At 36.7% G+C, this 20,564-nt stretch overlaps 1 protein-coding gene across 1 annotated transcript in view; it reads left to right on the top strand.

Moving 5' to 3' along the window:
* Positions 1 to 20,564, top strand: part of KLF13 (KLF transcription factor 13) — a 99,294-nt gene that overhangs the window by 2,052 nt on the left and 76,678 nt on the right. The window lies entirely within an intron of this gene.

Raw genomic sequence — 20,564 nt, 5'->3', positions numbered from 1 at the left:
GTGGTGGTGGCCGGGGCTGGGGAAGCGCCCCGAGAGGTTCCCAGTACTCAGAGCCTGGGCGACCCCGCCCCACTTAAAAGGGTCAGCCTCTGGCCCCGGGGCGAGCCAGCGCGAGTGGCGGCGGGGAGTCGGGCGGGGCGTCCAGGGGCAGGTGGATGGCTCCGGCCCGGTCCTGTCTCACTTCCTCGCAGTCTCGGGGAGGGGAGTGGCTCGGCGCCAGCCCTCCGAGTCTTTCTGCGTTCTCCTAGTAGAACGCCAGGAAAAAGAAGCTGCACGTTTTTTCGGAGTTGTTGACTGGGTGAAGGACTAGGCTAACTACGGGGAAAGCCCTCTTTTCCCCCCACCCCCTCCTTTTCCCAGCCCAAGTGAATTTGGGAGGGGCTGGGAGGGAAACCGAGGGGAGGAGCCGGAGCCGGGTCGGGTTCACCCGGGGACACCGGCGCTCTCCAGCTACTCTGCACATTCTTCGCTCCCCTCTTCCTGTAATTTTTTTCCCCCTCAGTGCTCTAGGGTTTAATTTGTTGTTACTAGAGCCAACAGTACTGACTGTGTGCATTGGGGAAGGACCAGGGAAGAGTGTCTCTGCTACGAAACGGGACTGAATCCGGGGGGAGTGGGTTTTCTTTGTTGGAAGCTCCCCCAGCCAACTAAGCCAGACAGTGGAAATACTCGGGCTCCGTCTCTCTTACACACACACACACACACACACACACACACATACGCACACGCATGCATACGCACACAACCCGAAGCTCCACACCCAGATCCAAGCCTGTTGTTGCTCCAGGAAAGAACAAACTTCCTATTTACGAAACGTTTTTAATCTTTAACTCCACTCATTTGTTTACCGGGCTGCCTGGAGCTCCTTCCCAGGAATCCAGACCTCATCAACAAAAAATAGGAAAAGTCCTGCCTTCTACAATTGCTGACACTGTGTATATACAGCTCAGACTTAACTGCTAAGGGCTGCAAGTAAACAAAGGTAAATAATAATCCCGCAGGCCAGGACACAAGTTTGGAATATGGCGTGACATGGCCTGAATGAGCGCAATATATGAGGAAGTACTTGTCTAAGCTTGCTGCTAATTGCAGAGACACTTTTTTTTTTTTAATTTTATTTTCTGACGCTCAAAGGCGTGAGAAAGTAGTTGATCTCTCCTCCCAACTGTATTAAAAGATCCCTTATGAGACAAAATGAATTAATTTATTAATTTTATGTTTTCAGTTTTGTGCCTGATCAGACCAACAGCCCTAAAAACATCACTTTTCTGATCCATCTGTACATAAATAAGTTATTTGTTTAGTATTAAAGACATCTCGGAAAACACGAAAAAACTTAACACCCTGAATATAATAACTTCACTTGCTTAAACGCATACTCACGCAATAGCAGAGCTACTTAGATTGACTCTTTCCAGAGCTCTTTCAAGTACATAAATTGAATTGGAGAAAGGAAGCCTCAATCTTATTCTTTTGTTGGCTTTCATTTTACTTCTACTCTTCCCCCACGGTACAAATTGTACTTTCTGGTTGTTTTTATTTGTTTTTCTTTTCTCCTCCCCCCACTCCCCCTTTCACTCTATCTTCTCTCTCTGTGTTCTCCCCAACTCCCCAAACATGGCGTAAGGGAGAGTTAGGGTAATAAGTGTTTCTAGGACTGAGGGTGTAGGGTATTATTTCTGTTTTAAGAGTGTAGGTAATGGTAGAAGTGCTGGTGTTGGGGATCTACGATCAGAGTTTGTGGGTGTGCTCAGTGTTGAAGGGTAAGAGGAGAGTCGGAGTGGGAGGAAGGGACTGTGGTCAGGAATGATGAATCTAATTGAATTGGGAATTTATGGTTAAGTTTGAGGGTATGTGGTGAGGATTAAGGGGGTATGGATCAGAATTAGGGGGCACTGTCAGGTTGGCTATGCATCCAGTGGTGGGGCATAATCAGTGTTGGGGGTGTGCCCAAAGTTGTGGCTTGTGCTCCGAGTTGAGAGATGTGGCTGTTTAATACTGAGAAAACAAGTTCGGTTCCTCTTTTGCTCTCTTCTCAGACTGGGACACTAAGATGAAACATCTCCGTGTGGCTGTGTATTATAAATGGTGGTAGGGCAACTATTGGCCTACAAAGTTGGGGGGTGGAGGATGAAGCGATATAAACTTTCTATAATAAGCTCTGTCAAAAAAAAATAAGGCAGAAGGAAAATGAAAAATGAAAAAATGAAGGAAAAAAAAATCCCCAACCTGTGTTCTTACTTCACTGGTCAGTCCTCAGGAACTTTGAAATATAAGAGATTTTAGCGTTTCTATTTGAATTGGAAGTGAGATGGTGAAGAGGTGAGGAAGACACACACACACACACACACACGATTCTAGAATGAGTCTAGTATACCATGGACAAACCATTTTCTAGATAAGCTTCCTTTTTTGAATACTCAAAGCTCTGTCGCTTAGTGTCTACGCTAGGAAGCATGGACCACCATTCTGGACAATTTATTTTCTGATAAAATTACTGCTATCCTATCCACTGGTTTAAATTTTTTTTTTCCTCTCAAATAACCTAGATAATTCTCTCAACTCTCAATTCACCTTTCCTATGTATTTTCCCTATGTTTTTGGTTATAGATATTAGTGTTTCAGAGTAATGAGTCTGAGCCTACTGATAGGCCTGCAGAACATATTAAATTTAGAAGTTTAAGGGAGTGTTTACTCCTCTCTCACCACCCCCTAAAAAGAATGTTCTGTTTTCCTTTTATTCCTCCATCATGGGGAAAAGTTCTTTCTTGGTCCTGGGTCAATTTGAACTCCATTAACCAGCCAAGTCAGTGCCATTCCCATCAACTAACATGACTTTGTATGGAATCTAAGATATTTGCAGTTTCTCCCAGAAATATTTGCAACATGCAGATATCCCAGTAATAACAGTATCAAAGAGAAACCTGAAGCTTTTTCTAGCCAGGTGAAGGATTGGTATGAATGAGATCAGATGGTCACCATAGGACACCAAGATCTATTTGATCTGTACTCAAATTGCTCTCTCCCATAGAAACTAACCCTCTTGCAGATAGCAAGAATCTGGATCTGGGCTTTATTTGAAGGATCATTGCAGTATGATATTGGATAGAAGACTATTTGCCTTAGTCACAAGAACCAGATTTAAGTCCTGGTTCCATCACAAACTAGCAAGTCATTTTAACCTCTTTTAGCCTTGATTTCCTCATCTGTAAAGTGGGAATAAAAATGTTTGTTTTACTCAGTTTACCAGGTTTTTATGGAGAAACTTTAGATATAATAATAACTAGCATTTACATAGTACTTTAAGAAAATGTACTTATCCCATGTGATCTTCACAAACACCCTGTGATGTAAGTGCTGTTATTCTCCCTTTTTACAGATGAAGAAACTGAGGCATTGACAAGTGACTTGCCCAATATCATACAGTTAGCATATACACACAGGCACATATATACATACATACATACATACATATATAAACATAGGAGCCATGGTGTGATTCAATAGGCAGAGAACTGGTCAACAGAGCCAGAAAGACTTAAATTTGAATTCTTCTCACAGACATTGGGTGTAGGGTCATGGGCTAATCACTTAACCTTTTAAGGCCCCAGACAGCTCCCTATAAGTTGCAGATAGAATATTGACCTACATTGATCTAGGAGTTTCCTATACCAATGAAATCATGAGTCTATCTCCTATGTTTCCGTGTGTGTATGTGTGTGTGTGTGATGCCATCATGATGCATGTTGTATCTATTTGGGTGTTTTCCTAATTCCTTGAAGTTATTTGATCTGGCCATTTTGCTCAATGCTAATAATCAGAATAACAAGAACTTGGAAAGAGGTTGTGGGAAGGGCCAAACCAGACCACAGGAAGCCAGAGGATTCAAAGATGGAAAAGGGCATCTTGTGCACCTCTCTCATTTTACAGATGATAAAAGCCTGGAGAGTCACATATACTAGATCCAGGGCTTTTAATCTTTCAACTATTCTCTTTAAGGAGTTTTGGACAGTGTAGATAAACCTTAGGTAGGAAGTAGATTGTAAAAACTATTTTCCTAACTAGACTCTAACCTTTGTTGAATCACTTAGCCTAATCTTAATTTGTGAAAGATGGGTAATTATATTTGATCTGTATATCTCAGAGAGTTGGTACAAAATGACATTAGTATAAGGGCACTTAAATGTTTGTTGAATTAAGTAGTGTATAAAAATACTTTGTAAAATATAAAAAGCCATGACCTTCAGATTTTATTATCCTGTTAGTATAGTAGAACTATCTGACAACAATATACTGAGGATTAAATTATGTCACCCTCATTCCCTAATAACTACATGCAGAAACTATAAAGCTCAACATGTCTTTGGATTACAGGATCAGACCTGGTAGAGAACTTAAAGGCAACTTAGTTCAACTCCTTCATTTTACAAGTGAGGAAACTGAGGCATAAAGAGATTTAATGACTGCCCAAGGTTACTGAGTACTACATGACAGAGGGAGGATTTGAAGCCACATCTTCTCATTCCAAATCCAGTGTTCTTTGGCTTCATAACGTAGCATTTGATTTTTTTTTTAATCTCTCTATTTCCTCTATACATTTTACTGTTTTAAAATTTAAGCTAATATTAATTCAAATACTGTCTCATTAGAACTTTAAACCAAAGGTCACACATATCTCTCTGAAAATGGTCTTGGCTCTTCATGGCCAAATTCACAGTTAAACATTTTTTTCAAATATGTATGCAAAGTTGTTATTGTCATTTGTTTTTTTTCTGATGCAGGTTAAAACCATTCTGAGCATTATTAGGGTATAAACATTAAGTTAATTTATAATTTGAAGGTGATATTTTTCTAACAGTTTCATAAAAGAATGGTCACAAAAGGATCTAAATTACATCGATTTAGAATTTAAATCAATCTTATCTATTAGAATCAGGTAGGTGGTTGAGTGGGTAGAGTATAGAGCACAGGATCTAGAATCAGAAAGACCACAAACATCTATTAGCTGTGTGGATCCTAGGCACACCATTTCCCTATTTTTTGCCTCAATTTGCTTAATTGTAAAATGGGAATAATAGTACCCACCTCCTAGGATTGTTATGAAAATCAAATAAGATAATATTTGTAAAGTATCCAGCACAGTGACTGGCACATGGTTATTGCTGTGCCATTTTAGTCGTGTCTGACTTTTGGGTTTTATGGTAAAGATATTGGAGAGGTTTATCTTTTCCTCCTCCATCTCGTTTTATAGATGAGGAAATTGAGGCAAACAGGATGAAGTGACTTGCCCAGGATCATACTGCTACTGAATATCTGAGGCCTAATTGGAACTCACTTAGGAAGATGAGTCTTCTTGATTACAAGCCTAGGACTCTATCCACCATATTACTTAGCTACCTTCTAGTTACTTAATTATGTGTGTGTTTTCTTCCATTAAAAAAAAATGCTGTATGGAATATACAAACTACATAGATTTTCAGGAAATTTACTCTTCCAGTGAGAGGTCTCTATCATGGGACATTCTATTGACTAAAAAGTGCTATTAACTAGTAGTTATGGGCTTTAATAATGTAATACTAATTGATGACTGTAATGATGATTGTGGATCATCTAATCCAGGTCCCAAAAGGCTTTCCAAATTGCAGAAAAATACAATTATGTTCAGTAGAGTTTAGTGTCAATTGTATTTTATTTCATTCAAATTGTTTGAAAGTTATTTGAAATCAATGTAAGATAGTTTTCTATTAGCTGGACTATTGAGCCAGCCAAAAACCCTAGTTTAAAACTGGGTAAGAGAAGGATGTCCTATATTTTACTGTTTAGGTTTTATTCCTCAGGTTGGAGAAAAAAAATGGTTTTAAGCCCCAGTCTTCTGAAAGAGGGGCATTGATGTGGAAATTAAGGAGGGGAAAAGTGAGGTATAACAGAAAGATGCTAAAGATCATTGCTTTATTCTTTAGAAAATCTCACCACTAGACTCCGGCAGAGAGCTCTCCTATGAAATGGCTCACCCTGCTTCTATCACTCTAGCAGCTGGCAGTCAGTGTTTTGACTTCGTCAGATTCTGTTGTGTTGTCCAGAGCAATGGGGGGGGCTTGGCTTGCTACCAGTGGAATGGACACACTGTCTTTCTTGGCAGAGACACTCTGAATACATTCCTACCTATTTGTTCCCTCAAAAGAATTGTTTTCAGAACAGTTCTGTTCTCTGCTTTTCCTCCAGCCCACCAGCCAAAACGTTTCTCATTCAATGTCTTAACCAGGGCCAATCCAACTTTCAGTTCTCACGTAGTTTTTCCACTGCTTTCTGTTAAAGCCAAGGAAAAACAAGAATAATATTGTATCTTTACCTTCTTCATGTACATTTAATCAGCTCTGCCAACCTTGCAGTTTGGGGGAGTAGAGATGCTGTTAACCCTTGAGGGCTAAAGCAAGGCAACAGACAGGAAGGAGGGAGGGAGCATGTGAAACAAAACATTTCTGACTCCATGTGATCCATGAGAACTGGCCTGGGCTAAAGTTTATGTTATTAAAGTGAAGCAACTGTTTTGAAAAATTTGGAGCCACTCATTTTCATAGAAATAATTCATGAGATAATTATACTAACTAGCTTATTAAAATAACAAACTGTTAGCTCTGGAAGAGTCCTTACAGATTATCTCTTCCATCTTTTCATAGATGAGTAAACTGAGACCCAGAGATTTTAACCAATTTTTCACAAATTCAGACAAACTTCTATTCTCAGTGGTTTACACCCTTTTCTGTATAACAATAAGCTTATTGAATTTTTGTCTCTTCTGGCTGTCTATTCTTTGGGGGTTCTATGTGAAAGGAGAGAATAAAGACAAAAACTAAAAACCAGTCTTCTAGATTCATAATTTGGTCTGCTGAGATATCTTCAGCCATCATTTTCTACTTTTGTAATAAGAGGATCATAAGATCCTATATTATAGAACGATGAATTTATGGTCAGGATCTTGGAGGTCATACAAATTTATTTTACAGAAAAGGAAATTGAGGTACATAGAGTTTAAGTAAGTTGCTCAGGAATACACAGCCAATAAGAATTAAAACCAGGTCTTCTTGATTACAAATCTTATTCTCTATTCATTGTGGTTCTTGGTCCAAAATCAGTCTTGCAGCTTGTGTGCATTGTTTTCAAAAAGAGAGTCTAGAGACACACCCATATACCCACAATTAAATAAACACATAGTGCTGTTGTTTGCCCTTGGAGACAAAGTGACCAAGTATGTGGTACTTCCTGGGTCAGAATTCCCAGAAACCCCTGCACTTGAATGACCTATAGTGATAATAGTTGCTGTTTTTTATTAAATTAAAAACATATATATTAATAGTAATACTGTGCTTTGTCTCAGTCTGACAGCAAGTTTTATACAATTTAGCACTAATCTCTAAGTCATTTTCTATATTTTAAAATAGATATCTAAATTATCATAGTTCCCCATTCCCTCTTCTACCCAAATGAGTGTTCTAAAAAGATGGGAATCTTAAAGTAGGAAAAGATATAAAACATATATTCAGGCTGGCTTAATAATCTAAAATAAGTAATCTATTGGGCATCCCCTTCCCTTCCAGACCACTCTCTTCCCTCCTGGAATTAAACAAAAGAATCTCACTGTTCAACTTAATCCTTTTTCAATGGAGAAGGGTGGGTGCTGGTGCTGCAAACATTTAAAATGGACCAGTAAAGAGGAGACTGCTCTTAGGTGAAGAAGGCAATGATATAAACCAGACAACTGAGTTACTCTTTGTTTAAAGGTTTAAAAACTTTATAATATATTCCTAAGGAAAGGCTTTGTGCCTTTCTGTCATTCACTTTTTTTTAAAGGGTTTTTTTTTTCCAGAAGTCTGGAAAAGGCTTTAGAGAAAATTAGTATTTCTTAGTGTTTTCAGTTTTACTTTAAAAAGGAGATTTTTAATATGCTTCTATGGAACCATTCTGTGTTCTTACCTTCTGTAAGAATCCTGGGGCTAGGCAGCACATACAGAAGAGCTGGCAAATGTTAAGATACATTTACCAGGTGATGAGAAAGGTTGAAGACTTCTCAATGCTTTCTTTCATAAAAATCATTCAATGATATTAACACCTCACTTATAAGAAAGAGACCTTACTTAGTGACTCAGTTATTTAGCACTCAGCAAAAAGAAAGAAAGAAACAAAAAGAAAGAAGATGAGTAGTTGAAATTTTATACATTTTATTTTACAAAATTTATGCATTAAACCTCATGCATCAGAATTCCAGATCCTTATTCAGAGACTGTTTACTTATACTTTACATAGAATCCTAATTTGTTTGTTTATCCAATTTACAAAAATGGAATTAAGGTAGGGCGATGCAGTTAAATGAAGGCACACTGAAAGCCCGACCACCAGGAAGAAGATAGACAGAAAACAACTATGAAAAGAAAACATAAAACATAAGAACTCAAGAAACAGTGACTTGGTAACAGGCAAAGATAGAAAACAGCTTTATAGAATTTAAGAGCATAGATGGGCACACAGGGTATGCTTGAAGGTCCTATGAGAATGTACCTCCAAGTACATCACTGCCACAACACACACAAAAAAGGAACAAAATAAAAACAAAAAGCGATGTTCATGATAACTCTTATATCATCCCCAAAAGTTAAATAAGTGTTAGCATGTTTTAGTTTGTAAAGGAGTATATAATTGAGAAAACTTTTTTTTTATTATTAGTAACTTAAAAATAGACTAATAGTCATAAACTTTACTTATGTGGACCATTCATTTGTGAGGAAGATAAGACGAATAAGATATTTTCCCTATTATTTCCCCCCGAAGTGTACTCTATTTTTATCTATATGTTGGGCAGGAAGTTTATAGACATCTTTATGTGCAAGAGATAATAGAAATAATCGAATATAATAGAAATAATAGAAATTATGGTGACTGTGACTGAGAAATGGACAATGAGCTCAAATTTAAATGAGAATTATTAAGAAGATTGAGAAACATGGATATAAGCTACAAGAGCAACATGGTACAGTGGAAAGTGTTGGATTTGGAGAGAAAGGACTTGGCAGCTGTATGATCCTGGGGAAATGAATTTATTTAGGTTCCATTTTCCTCATCTATTCAAAGAGGAGGTTGGAATAGTTAGCTTCTGGGATCCCAGCATAAAGCTTCTTGAGAAGGCAAAGAGAACAAAACATTTATTAAGTGTCTACCACATGCCAGGTACTGTGCTAACTGATTTGATCCTCACAACACTTTAAAGGAGGTGCTATTATTATCTCTGCATGAGAACTTTGGAAACCAAAACAGACAGGTTAAGTGACTTTCCTAGGGTAACAAAGCTAATAAATATCTGAAGTCAAATTTGAATTTGGATCTTTCTGCCTCCAGGTCCAGTGCTTTTCGATTCACTTTGCTACTTATTTGCCTAAAAGTCAGTAAATACTTCATTCTTTATATTGACATTTCTGGTGCCTAGTAGAGTACTTGGAACATAGTAAGTGCTTAAAAATAGATGCTTTTTGATTGATTGTTATCTCTGATACTCTAGTTTCAAGTTGAACATTACAAAGAACTTCCTATGCTTTATGAATTTATGGAAATCCCCAAGTAGCCTTACATAAGACATTTGCAGATTCTTCTCCTGTGCAGATTTTAAAGAGAAGTTTAAAGAGCTATCTTTATGGAATTGTTTAAATAGAGAGGTTTATTATATGACCACTTGAAGTGCATTTCAGATTTGTAATTCTTTGGTTGCCCATGCCCTAAGAGCCTTGGATTTCAGATTATAGCATGCCAGACCTGGGTGAAGATGCTTGCTAGAGTGCCTTGGCAAATGGAAAGCCATCATCGTCTCCAAGTCCCATATCCCTCAAGGTCCTTTCACTCCTGACAAACAACTACTCAACTAATTAGTCGTTGCAGTTATAATATCATCTCTAATTGAATGCATCAACCAATTAGCTTTATTTGGGAAAGTTTTCAGGTGACTTTGCCTTTGGCATGTTAATCACATTACATGTCATCTCCTTGATGAAGGAAGCACATAGACCTGGGCTGGCCCAGGGGCATGGGTGATTTCCCTGGGCTTGAGGCTTCAGGTAGTCCTAAGGACAAGGTTGGCCTGTGCCTTAGAGAGGGCCTGCTGGTGACAAAGCATAACTCATCCAGATACAAAATTTTACAGAAACAACAACAACAACAAAAGTAAACCATTGGACTTGAAAGTCATAGGAAATAGTTTATCAACTTCCCTATATCTGTTATGCTTCCGCTCCCCCCCAACAAACTAGGTAAGACTTTACCTACTTCCCTTTAGGCTACTTGTTATCATTTTAATGACTTCTTTTTCTCTTTCAAAGCTATTTTGTTACATTCATTTTAATATGTACAAAGTTGTTGGGGAACAAATAGTATGATTTGCTCTAAGCCCTAAATCCACTCCTGCAAATTCTCCTTTCTCAAATCTTTGCAACCAACCATGGAGGTCTTTTCTTCTGATCTTGAGAGTTTGTTTCTGAAAAGGAAGAGAGAAGACAAAGTCACAGAAATGGCGAATGGAAGAGACTGAGTAGTTGGTTCAGAGGGAAGCAGGGTCATATAAGGAGGCTGTGGCTGATATTTTTCCTGTTCCTTACTCATGACATACCACCTCTGGGCTCTGTGACCTTTTATTGGCTGTCTTCCATATTGGAATGCTTTTTTTCCTCATCTCTGACCCTTAGCTCCCCTAGCTTCTTTGAAGACTTAGTTCAAATCCTATCATCTGCAAAAGCTTGTTCTCATTCCTTGTCACTTGCTAGGACCTCTTTTCTTACACTACCTCCAATTTGCCCCTTATTTATCTTGGGCATCCATATTTATTTATATGTCTCTCCTATTCCAGTGTAAGCTCCTTGAGGTAGTCACTATTTTTGCCTTTTTTGAATCCCTAGTGTTTAGTACATTGTCTCAAACATAGTGAGTACCTACTAAATGTTTATCATTTGGCTGACTATTAAGTGATCTTAAATCTAAATTCAATTTGTGACAGAAAGGAATTCATTTTGAATTTGTCACCAAATTCACTAAAGTTAGTCATTGGATCTTTATAATTTCCTTTTGTATGCATTAGCTATTTTAAAAATGCTTTTTTGATTTGGTTTCACCTGAAGGATGTGATGTGGGAAAAAAATAACTGGTTTCTTTTTCTGGTATTAGCATCCACCCAACTTTGGATATTAGAGAAGGAGAAAAAAGGGTAGAGGACGTGAAAGCCAAATGAAGAAAAGAACAAAAGGGAGGGATAGAGTGGAGAGGAACCTGTACATTTACTTCTTCATTCAACAAGCATGTATTAACTATTTTCCCTGAGTTGGCACACGGGGGTGATACAAATCATAGTCCTTGACTACCAGGAGACAATTATTTACCATATGATATGACTAATTTTTCTCTATCTTCTTTGCAAAGACCTAGACACCCTCTATTTCCTTTCCATAAGGAGCCAAAGACTACTTGGAATACCAGTCATCAAAACTGTCAACATTGCCAAAGGAAATTCTGTGGCAGCTAAACACTATAAATAACTTGGTTTCCATGCAACTTTCCATTTTTGTATAATAAATGTTGAATTTGAGTTTAAATTTGAACCTTCTCTGGTTTCTGCACCACCTTTCAACTTAGCCAGCTTACTAGGTGGTAGCTTTTTCCAGTTCTGTTGTGAATCTTTTTAAAAACAAATGATAGCTCTTGAGAAGCTTGGGAATATCCAAATCACTAACTCCTCCCTTTTCTCTCCCCTCCCCCCCAATAAACACCACTGCCAAACAGGTTTTGCTGTTTATACTTGTTAAAAATATGTTTCAACAAGATATTTATAGCCAGGAGAAGGTATTTATAGTAGTGTTGTCAGTCATGCCTTTGCACAGTTTGCCCATTCAGCTTGAAGCCAGTCTACAAAGATGGAACTGTCCCTTGAACTGGGTTTTGTCACCTGCTTACTTTGGTGACACCCACTAAGTACTGTAATAATACAGATGTACAATCCATTAAGAAAAGAAAAAAAACAACAAAAACAAGTACAGATCAAACACCTAAACTTGCTTTCTCTTCCTACACTAGAAACCAACTTCCTGGGAACTCTAGGTGGGCATATACTTGTGAATTTCTCTCCTGTTTTTCTTGGGACTATTCAAAAGCAGAGCTGGTTTTACTTATAATTTGGAGCAGATATGAGTGAGGCCATTACAGAAAAGCAAAAGCAAAAAAAAAAAAAAAGACAATTTAAAAAAGAGATGTTATTTATTTAGTTTTCTCACATTGTTTACTTGTACTGCTTTGGATAAAACACTGGACATTATTTAAAAGCAATAATAATTTTATCAATATATTATTTATAAAAATTATTTAAACAATTTTTGTGTGTATTGACAGTTTCCACAAAACTCTCAAAAACAAAAACAAATCATTCACCCTTTTGCTTTGAGGACTTCAAGTGCTATATTTTATTATTGTCCAGGCAAAATATGGTCATGGCTCTTCCCAGTGGGCAAACTTGGAACTTGTTTATATAGGACATGTGATTTCTAGTTCTGTTTTATAACTTAAGCCTATGCCAGAAATTTTTTTTTCCCTACCCCCAAATAACCTTGTATCAGCTGTTTGGAAGTTAACCTTGTTGACAAAGCCAATATACTTTTCAACTCAAATTAAGAGAAATCTTTCAAGATAATTTGTTAACCACCTCCTTGTCCTTCTCCTCATTGTGATTCTTTTTTAAAATTATGCTTAAAAGAAAATAGGGCCTTTTAAAATTTTTTTCTTTGTTCCTACTTTGTTTTGGTTTCTATGCGGCTAGATTTGGAGATTTGTTTATTAGACAGCCATTAGATCAATGTTGACTCATTAATAAGAGGCAATGAGAGTCAGACATTCTAATCCTGTATTTGAACTGGAAGACTCAGGTTTATACAGAGTCTCTATCAAGTAATAAAAGGCAAAGGGAAAAAAGTTCAGCAGGCATTCCCAAGAAGCTACATGGGGGAGGGAAGAGTAGGGAAGAGGTCTTAATTTATTCTTTTCTTTTTTTGGCAATCATAGCATAAAAACACTTGCTAACCAGGAACTTGGCTTAAATCATGCAACTGTGAGCCTGACTATCCTTAAATGACCTCCCTGGAAAAGCACTGAGTGGTTTGTTGCCTTAGGTTATATATCTCTGTGCTTGTGCCAGGTGATAAACACATTTGTGCTGGAACAAAGAGGGAGGAGCTATAGATGATTGGAATTACTGAAAGATCTCATCTGCCACCTAAGAAAATGGCACTGCCTTCTTTCACTGAATTATGGTCTTTCCCTCCTCCCCCATCTTGGATCTCTAGCCTGTGCTGACAACAATTTGGGAGTTTGAGTTTACAAGATATTTGGGGCCAAAGTTCCTGCCACCTAATAAAAAACATTAGGTCTGACTTTAATGGCCTTTCTTTGTACTTTTAGCTTCTGTTTCAAAAACGAGTTTAAAAGATGGCATTTGGAGAGCATTCCAACTCCAAAAGCTGATAGTTTTAAGTTGTGTGTTCTCTGTTAAGTAAAACTCAGTTAATTAGAATATGTAGATAATGGAACATTCCGGGGACCTTCATTTTCTGGAAAATGGATGGTTTATCCTATAAATAGTGCTGTATGGTTTTATTTCAACTTTTCTAAGACTATTGAATGTATACTGATCATAATGAGGAGAGCCTAGAAGAATTGGTTTCTAGTCCTGGCTCTACAATTAATGGTTCTGTGACTTTAGAGAAGAAATTTACCTTTTCAGTACCTTAGTTTTCTTGTCTATAAGATGAATAGGTTAGATCAGAAGATATCTCTGTCCTCTAATTTTAAATTATATCAGCAAGCACTGCCCTTATTTTATGATGCTCTACTTTAGTAGACTGCCTTACACAAAATAGGTATTCAAACACAATTCAATAGGTATTCCAGAATAATGGAAAGAACTCTGAATTGGGGTCTTAGGTAAATGCTGAGTTAAATAGAAAAAATCTCTCTCTAGAAGAATGCCCTAGGTTTTTCCTTTTATTATACAAATGTGGTGCTTGTACCTAAACCAGGAAGGGACAAAACAGAGAAAAAAATTATAGACTAATATTACTAATAAATATTGATGCAAAAATATTAAATAAAATATTAGCAAAGAGAATACCCTAGGTTTGGAGAGTATCCTCGAAGCTGTACTATTCAAGACTTTTATCAGTGATTCAGTGAAGGAATAGATGATATTATGGCAGTGCTAGAAATTGCAAAGCTTTTGTAAGCTTTTTGACATAAAAATCAGGGTTTGCTTAATTATTTTGTTGAGTATATAGACTTAAGAAATTAATGGAAAAATTTTAATAATGCAAATTAAATTTAAATGTTTATTGTGTATATGCTCCCTTTTTTTGGAGAGCTGTTTGTTAACAATTTACTAGTACACCTAGAATACTTATCCAAAGATAGAATGCTTATCCACAGTGAAAATGAAACATAGTAATGTTTGAGTTGAATTGAGTTATGGGTATCTATTTATCTTGTTTCTCAAATATAGGAACCAATAACAGTTTGTGAGAAAAATATTTGATAGTTTTAGCGGATTGAAAACTAAAAATGTAACAGCCAAGCTCCATAGTACCTAAAAAAAGTGACATTATTCATAATTGAATTAAGAGCGTTATAATGTCCAGAATGAAATGATCTTTCACTCCTCATTCTGCTTGAGTCAAACTACCTCTGGAATATCATACTCATGAAATAACTATAGGTAGCTTATTTGTGTAGGAGACATTTAGAAAAAAGTTTAATTCAAAATTTCTGGTTAAAGCTTTGACCCCCAAAATATACATTCTTCTTTTCATTACAGAATTGGGGGAAGGTGTCAGGGTATAAAATATTGAATTTATTCTCAGTCTTAGTTATCAAAATGCTCCCCTCCCCCTCTTTTTCTTTCTTTTTTTTTTTTAATATTTATTGCAAGGAACGGCTCCATATGGGACAGAGGGGAATAGGAGGGATATTTTCAGAAATAAATATAAGGCATTTTTTTCAATGATATCAATAAAAAGGTAGGAGATGGGGGAAGAGAATGCTTAATATAGGATAAATGTGCAGCCCTTAATAATTATGCAGTGACTTTATGTTTAAGTTATGAGTTAAGGAACTCAGATTGTATTACAGTAATCATGTTTGGGACTGGGCTGTCATTTCGTTGGGCTTGAAACCTAAAATAAAAATACTGGGAGTTTAGTCTTAACTCCCTTTCTCTACTTTGTAGTTACTTTCTGTGGAAATTGGGCAAAATTCTAAATAAGAGTACATGTAGTGACTTGTTAGCATGACCAGAAATGAGTCTAGAAACAAGAATATAGTGGATACTAATTAATCAATGACCTAGTCAAAAACCTTTTGTCCCTTCCTTCTTACTCTGTCCCTGTTATCCTTCATATATTTTAGTTAAAGTTTCAAACCCATGTAACATTCATGAAAGAGAAAAACAATAAGCTTGTCCTTGATTTATCCTCTGATTACATTTCTATTCTTGGTTGTTAATTGTTTTTTCTTTCGGGAAGGCCATTTGTCATAAGACTGTAAACTCAAGAACGTGTTTGTTAAAGCTGGCTTCCTAGTAGTGTGAATTATAGATTTTCTGAAATACAAGGTACCCTCTTAGGAAAGGCCTTAACAAAGGCAGAAGAACATATATAAATCACCAGTTAACCTTAAGGATAGGGCTATAAATAGAAGTATAATCTGAATTTGCCATTTATTCTTTGCCATTAACTAGAGAGTAGCCATCATCCCAAATTGTTGTGCTTATGTTTAAGAGTTCTGAATAACTGCATTTTATATCAAGGTCACTTTGCCCAAGGATTTCAAGATTGTTTCCACTTCTTCACTCTAACTTGCTCCTTTTATCTTAATCATCTATTTGGAGCAATGTCATTTAAGCCTAGGGAATACATTAAACCAACTCTATGGCAATGAAGACTATAGCTCCTTTTATTCCTTTAAAATGTGTTTTTTATATCAAATTTTTCTTATATTATGGCAAAACATTTCTAGATCTTCAAAGGAGTATCTGAAGTAAGGAACAGATTGGATTTTCCTGATATTTCCAGATAAGGAGAGGTTGTATTTGGCAAGGCTATCTGTGTTTAGTAGTGATAATTATCATAACTGGTGTTTTCATGGTTTTCATAGATTCTCCAGTAGATCACACAATTCACACATTGTCCAAGGTGGCCTAAATGGAAATAGCTTGGAAACAATGAGAATCATTTGTAGGCTAAAATCTGAACAGGAACTTTCCTAGTAATGTGATAAGAGGAAAGGGCTAACTTTCCTTTAGAATGACATACACAACTTTCTTTTATTATTCAATATAATATTCATATAGTACACCTGAAACTTTATTTCCTTTTCTTTTATCTTCAAAATCACTTTGACATCATTCCTAAGTGATTGAAATCCTTTTCACATTCCCATTCAGTAATAAAAATGGCGCTTAGAACCATATTTATCTGTCGGTGAGAGGGCTAGGCTTTGACTGCTAAATCTTCAGTGAAATTATTCCTCTGGAAAGAAATCAATCAAAAGAAACCTTGGCCCAGATAGCATAAACTGCCAGCAATAATGTTTGATTCTCTTTAACAGGATATCTTTGCCAAATGAACTAAGATGGGGGTTATGTTCCTTCAAGGAAGAACTTGATTCCATGTGGTATAATTCACAATAGAACTTATAGGCATGGAAGCATATTAAAAATCTTTTTAGATGAAAATATTAAGAAATAATATTTTCCTCTAAAGTGCTTTCCAGACTACTAGGAAAAACCCTTGGAAAAATGGATGTTAGTATACTGGAGAAAAGAACAAAAAGATTTTCCCCTGGGAGATGGATTAAGGATGGTACCAAATCTTTTAACAACAACAACAACAAAAAAACAAAAACAAAAATGCCTGTCTAATCTTTCGTACCTTGTTGAAGTGATTTGGTTTTTGACTCATCACCACTTAACCCATCCACCCAAAACAATTGATGGGGCGCATCTACCCTGTTCCACTGAATAAAGATGAAGATATCATTGGAAGGGAGGAGGTCCTTTCTTGTAACTCCTGGAGGGAGAGTAAGAAGTCCTCTCAAAGGAATGGAGTAGTGACTTAATTGCCCAGTTCTGAGATGGTAGCATCGATTATATTTTAAGATTTTTTTTTCCTTTTTTCAAGATTCTTATATGGGACTTAGGTTTCATATGTTATCTAAAATCTTGTAATAGAGTTATATCAGAGGGCATAGGACTGTTCATTAAGTTAGAAATGCCTAAAAAAAATGTTAAATTTTTTTTTCAATCAATATCTTAACAGAGTATTGTATTAGTATTAATATTTTTTCTTTGAAATATGCAATAAGGACATGTTAAAGAAACAGATATTGTATGTCTTTGAGGTGAGCAATGGGCAAATTCCTGCTTTTACAGCAAAGCTCACAGAATTCAGACAGAAAATGGTCCATTAGTCAGAGACATGTGTGTATGTCTTGTGTATGGATGGGGGAGAGGAGAGGAGTGGAGGAAGGGGGAGGGAATTGTAACTGTACACATTGACAGTTCCACTGCTTTGCTCACCCTGGAGCATAATAGTTTAATCTGCCTAGTTGCCCCTTAGTTGGAGATCTTTCCCTTCCTGTTCCTCCAGTAATATCTCCATTGATTGACAGAAGATCTGGAATCTTCTGAGAGATCTGGGCACCTGCCAGATCTTTTCTGACTAGAAGCTTTAGTGAAGGTTTTCTACTATTTAGTAAAAAAACATTCAAAATTTGAACTGAGACTCAAGACCAAAGTAACACACAGCTACTTTGAAGCTAACAAAGATTGGAGAAAAAAGAGGAAAGAGGAAGGGACTATGGACAATTATTTTTTTGGCGGAAATGTTTTTCCAATTTCTAATTTCCCCCACTCTTATCCCTACCCCAAGATTTGGATTCTTAGAGATTATTCCCAGTTAGGCTAATAATACATATCCTCAGGTACTATGTGAGTCATGTGATCAATTGGTCTCCAAATCTGGAATAGGGAGTTTTATCTTTTCTTGGTTAGTGCTTTGAGCTGTCATGAGGGCTTATGAAGCACATTATGTGTGCTTCACATACCAATATTTGGTTAGATGTTCAGTGTTAAGTGATTAGAACCCAACAAAGCTCAAGGTAAACACTGTGTAGCCTTGGAAACTGCCTGTGAGCTAGGTTGAAAAATGCTTGTAGTGAGAGGACTTTTAATTATTTCAAGTTTCCAAGTAGTGGTTTTGTTTTGCTGTATTTTTTTAATTGATTAGAGTGAGTAAGATCTCAAAATGTCTGATCTGGTTCCATGTAACTTTTTTTTAAATAAACATTTGTCTTTCTTTTATAAAAGGAACAACTTTTTTTCCAAGAGATTCATTAAATTCTATTTTTCTAAATACTAGAAAAAGTCTTCTGAACATTCTGATAGTATTGTTCACTCCCAGAAGCAAGGAACAGAAAAAAGGCAGAATCATCACTCCTCACCCTGGAGGTGAAGAAAGGGAGTAAAACTTGTATTGGAAAACCTCCTAGAATTATGTGAGCCTAAATAAACATAGTGCCAGGACTTTATTAGCTTCTAGTGTGATTAGGTCCATGGAAAATTTCTGGGAGATGTCTATATTGGAATATCTACTTTTCTGGAACTTGGACTCTTAAATATTAGTAAAAAAGAATAGAGATCCAGTACTTAAATCAATCTGAAGCCCAAAAGAGCCCTCCAGTTCTGAAAAAATCCTCGTTCCTTCTCAACAACTGTAGTCTGTGATCAGAGAATAAGCCAGTCCTTTTAGTTGGATGATCTGCTGACAAATAACAATGTGCAAAGTTTTTTATTAGTGTTCTAAGGTGTGAACATGTTTTATGTTAATGTTACTGCATTCGCTTATTAAACAGCTTAAATGGCAGATCAGGGTCAAGAGTAGTTGTGTGTGTGTGGGGTGTGTGTGTGTGTGTGTGTGTGTGTGTGTGTGTGTGTATAATGCTGCCCTGTCCCTGCCTGTCAGTTCCATATGGAAGGTTAGGTGGCAAAACTTTCTGGGGGACATCACTGGGGGTTGGGAAGAAGAGGAGGAAAAGGGAGAAGGAAGGGAAAGAAAAGAAAGAAGAGGAGGAAAAGGAGAATAAAGAAGAGGAGGAATACGAAAAAGAGGAAGAAGAATGCCATGTAAAGCCTTAGGGTATAGTTAACTTCAGCCTGAAGAAAACATTTCTGTTCATATTTAGGACTCCTAACTCTTGGTTCTTGGTATTTTCTGTTATAACTTAACTTATAAAATGTCACCTCCTTGACAGTGAGGGCAATTCATTTCTGCCTTTTTCTCCTTCTTACCTAGCAGGCACCTCAATCCCAGACACAAAGGTGTCTAATAAATATTCATTGATTGGTAATCAGATTTGATAGATTTTCTTCACCTGTGTCTGCTTTCTTTTTATCCCTTTGCTTTGTAATCATAGCTACCTAGTATTCATGGAATCGTTCCAGGATTCATAGAACCAATTGAGGGATTGAGAGAGGGCTGGTTTTGGACTCCAGACTGGTTTAAATCCTGTTTTGGGTACCTATTCTTGGTGTAACTATAAGCAAGTCATTGCCTCTGCTGACTTCAAAAAATGGAGGAGTTGGATCTTTAAGTTTTCTTCAGATTCTAAACCTATAATCCTACGAGCTGTAACTAGGACTAGGTCCTATACCTGTGATTTCATTGGTTTGTGGAACTCCTAATGGGAATAACTCTATCTAACAATGCATGTTGTTATCTTCTCTGAAGGGTATAGCTGTAGAGAGGTGACTGGAGTGCCAAGAAGTTCCATGACTTGCCTAAGATCATATAGATAGTATTTGTCAAAGATGACACTTGAGTCCAGGTATTCTTGTCTTGCAAACTTTAAATTGGTATGTAAATACTAACAATGATAATGGTGATGGTATAGTTTGACACTGCCTTTATGAACTAAAAATCAATTTCTATTAAATTTGAACTCAAAATTCACTTGACTATGGTGAGTATAATAACAGGTTGTGATCAAATAGGTAGTAGGTAGGTGATCAGGTAGTCTAATTATTAATTAGACTTCTGATTCTGAAGTGTTGGAAGCTCTGAATTCAAATGTGGCTTTAGACACTTAGTATGAGACCCTAGGCAAATTATTTATCTTATTTGCTTCCATTTTCTCATCTGTGAAATGGGGATGAAAATAGCATCTACCTCAAAGTGTTGCTATGAGGATCAAATCAGACAATTGCAAAGCTCTTAGCACGGTGCCTGGCACATATTAGGCATTATATAAGTGTTAACTATTATGATTATCATTTATTTGTTTCAGCTGAGCATAAAGTAATATACAAACTTTATTTTATTAAGGAGGGTTACAATTTTTTTAAAGCAACTTCTTTGCAACTATGATCAGCTTGTAGCTTAAATGTCAGGTTAGAAATTTTTTATCCTAGAAAGAATGTGGATTCGTTAAAGCTTTTTGAACAGGGG

This window comes from Antechinus flavipes, chromosome 2 (genome assembly GCF_016432865.1).
Source record: "Antechinus flavipes isolate AdamAnt ecotype Samford, QLD, Australia chromosome 2, AdamAnt_v2, whole genome shotgun sequence".
NCBI lineage: Eukaryota > Metazoa > Chordata > Mammalia > Dasyuromorphia > Dasyuridae > Antechinus > Antechinus flavipes.
Note: the sequence above shows the minus strand (reverse complement) of the source record. Positions and strands in the feature narration are given on the sequence as shown.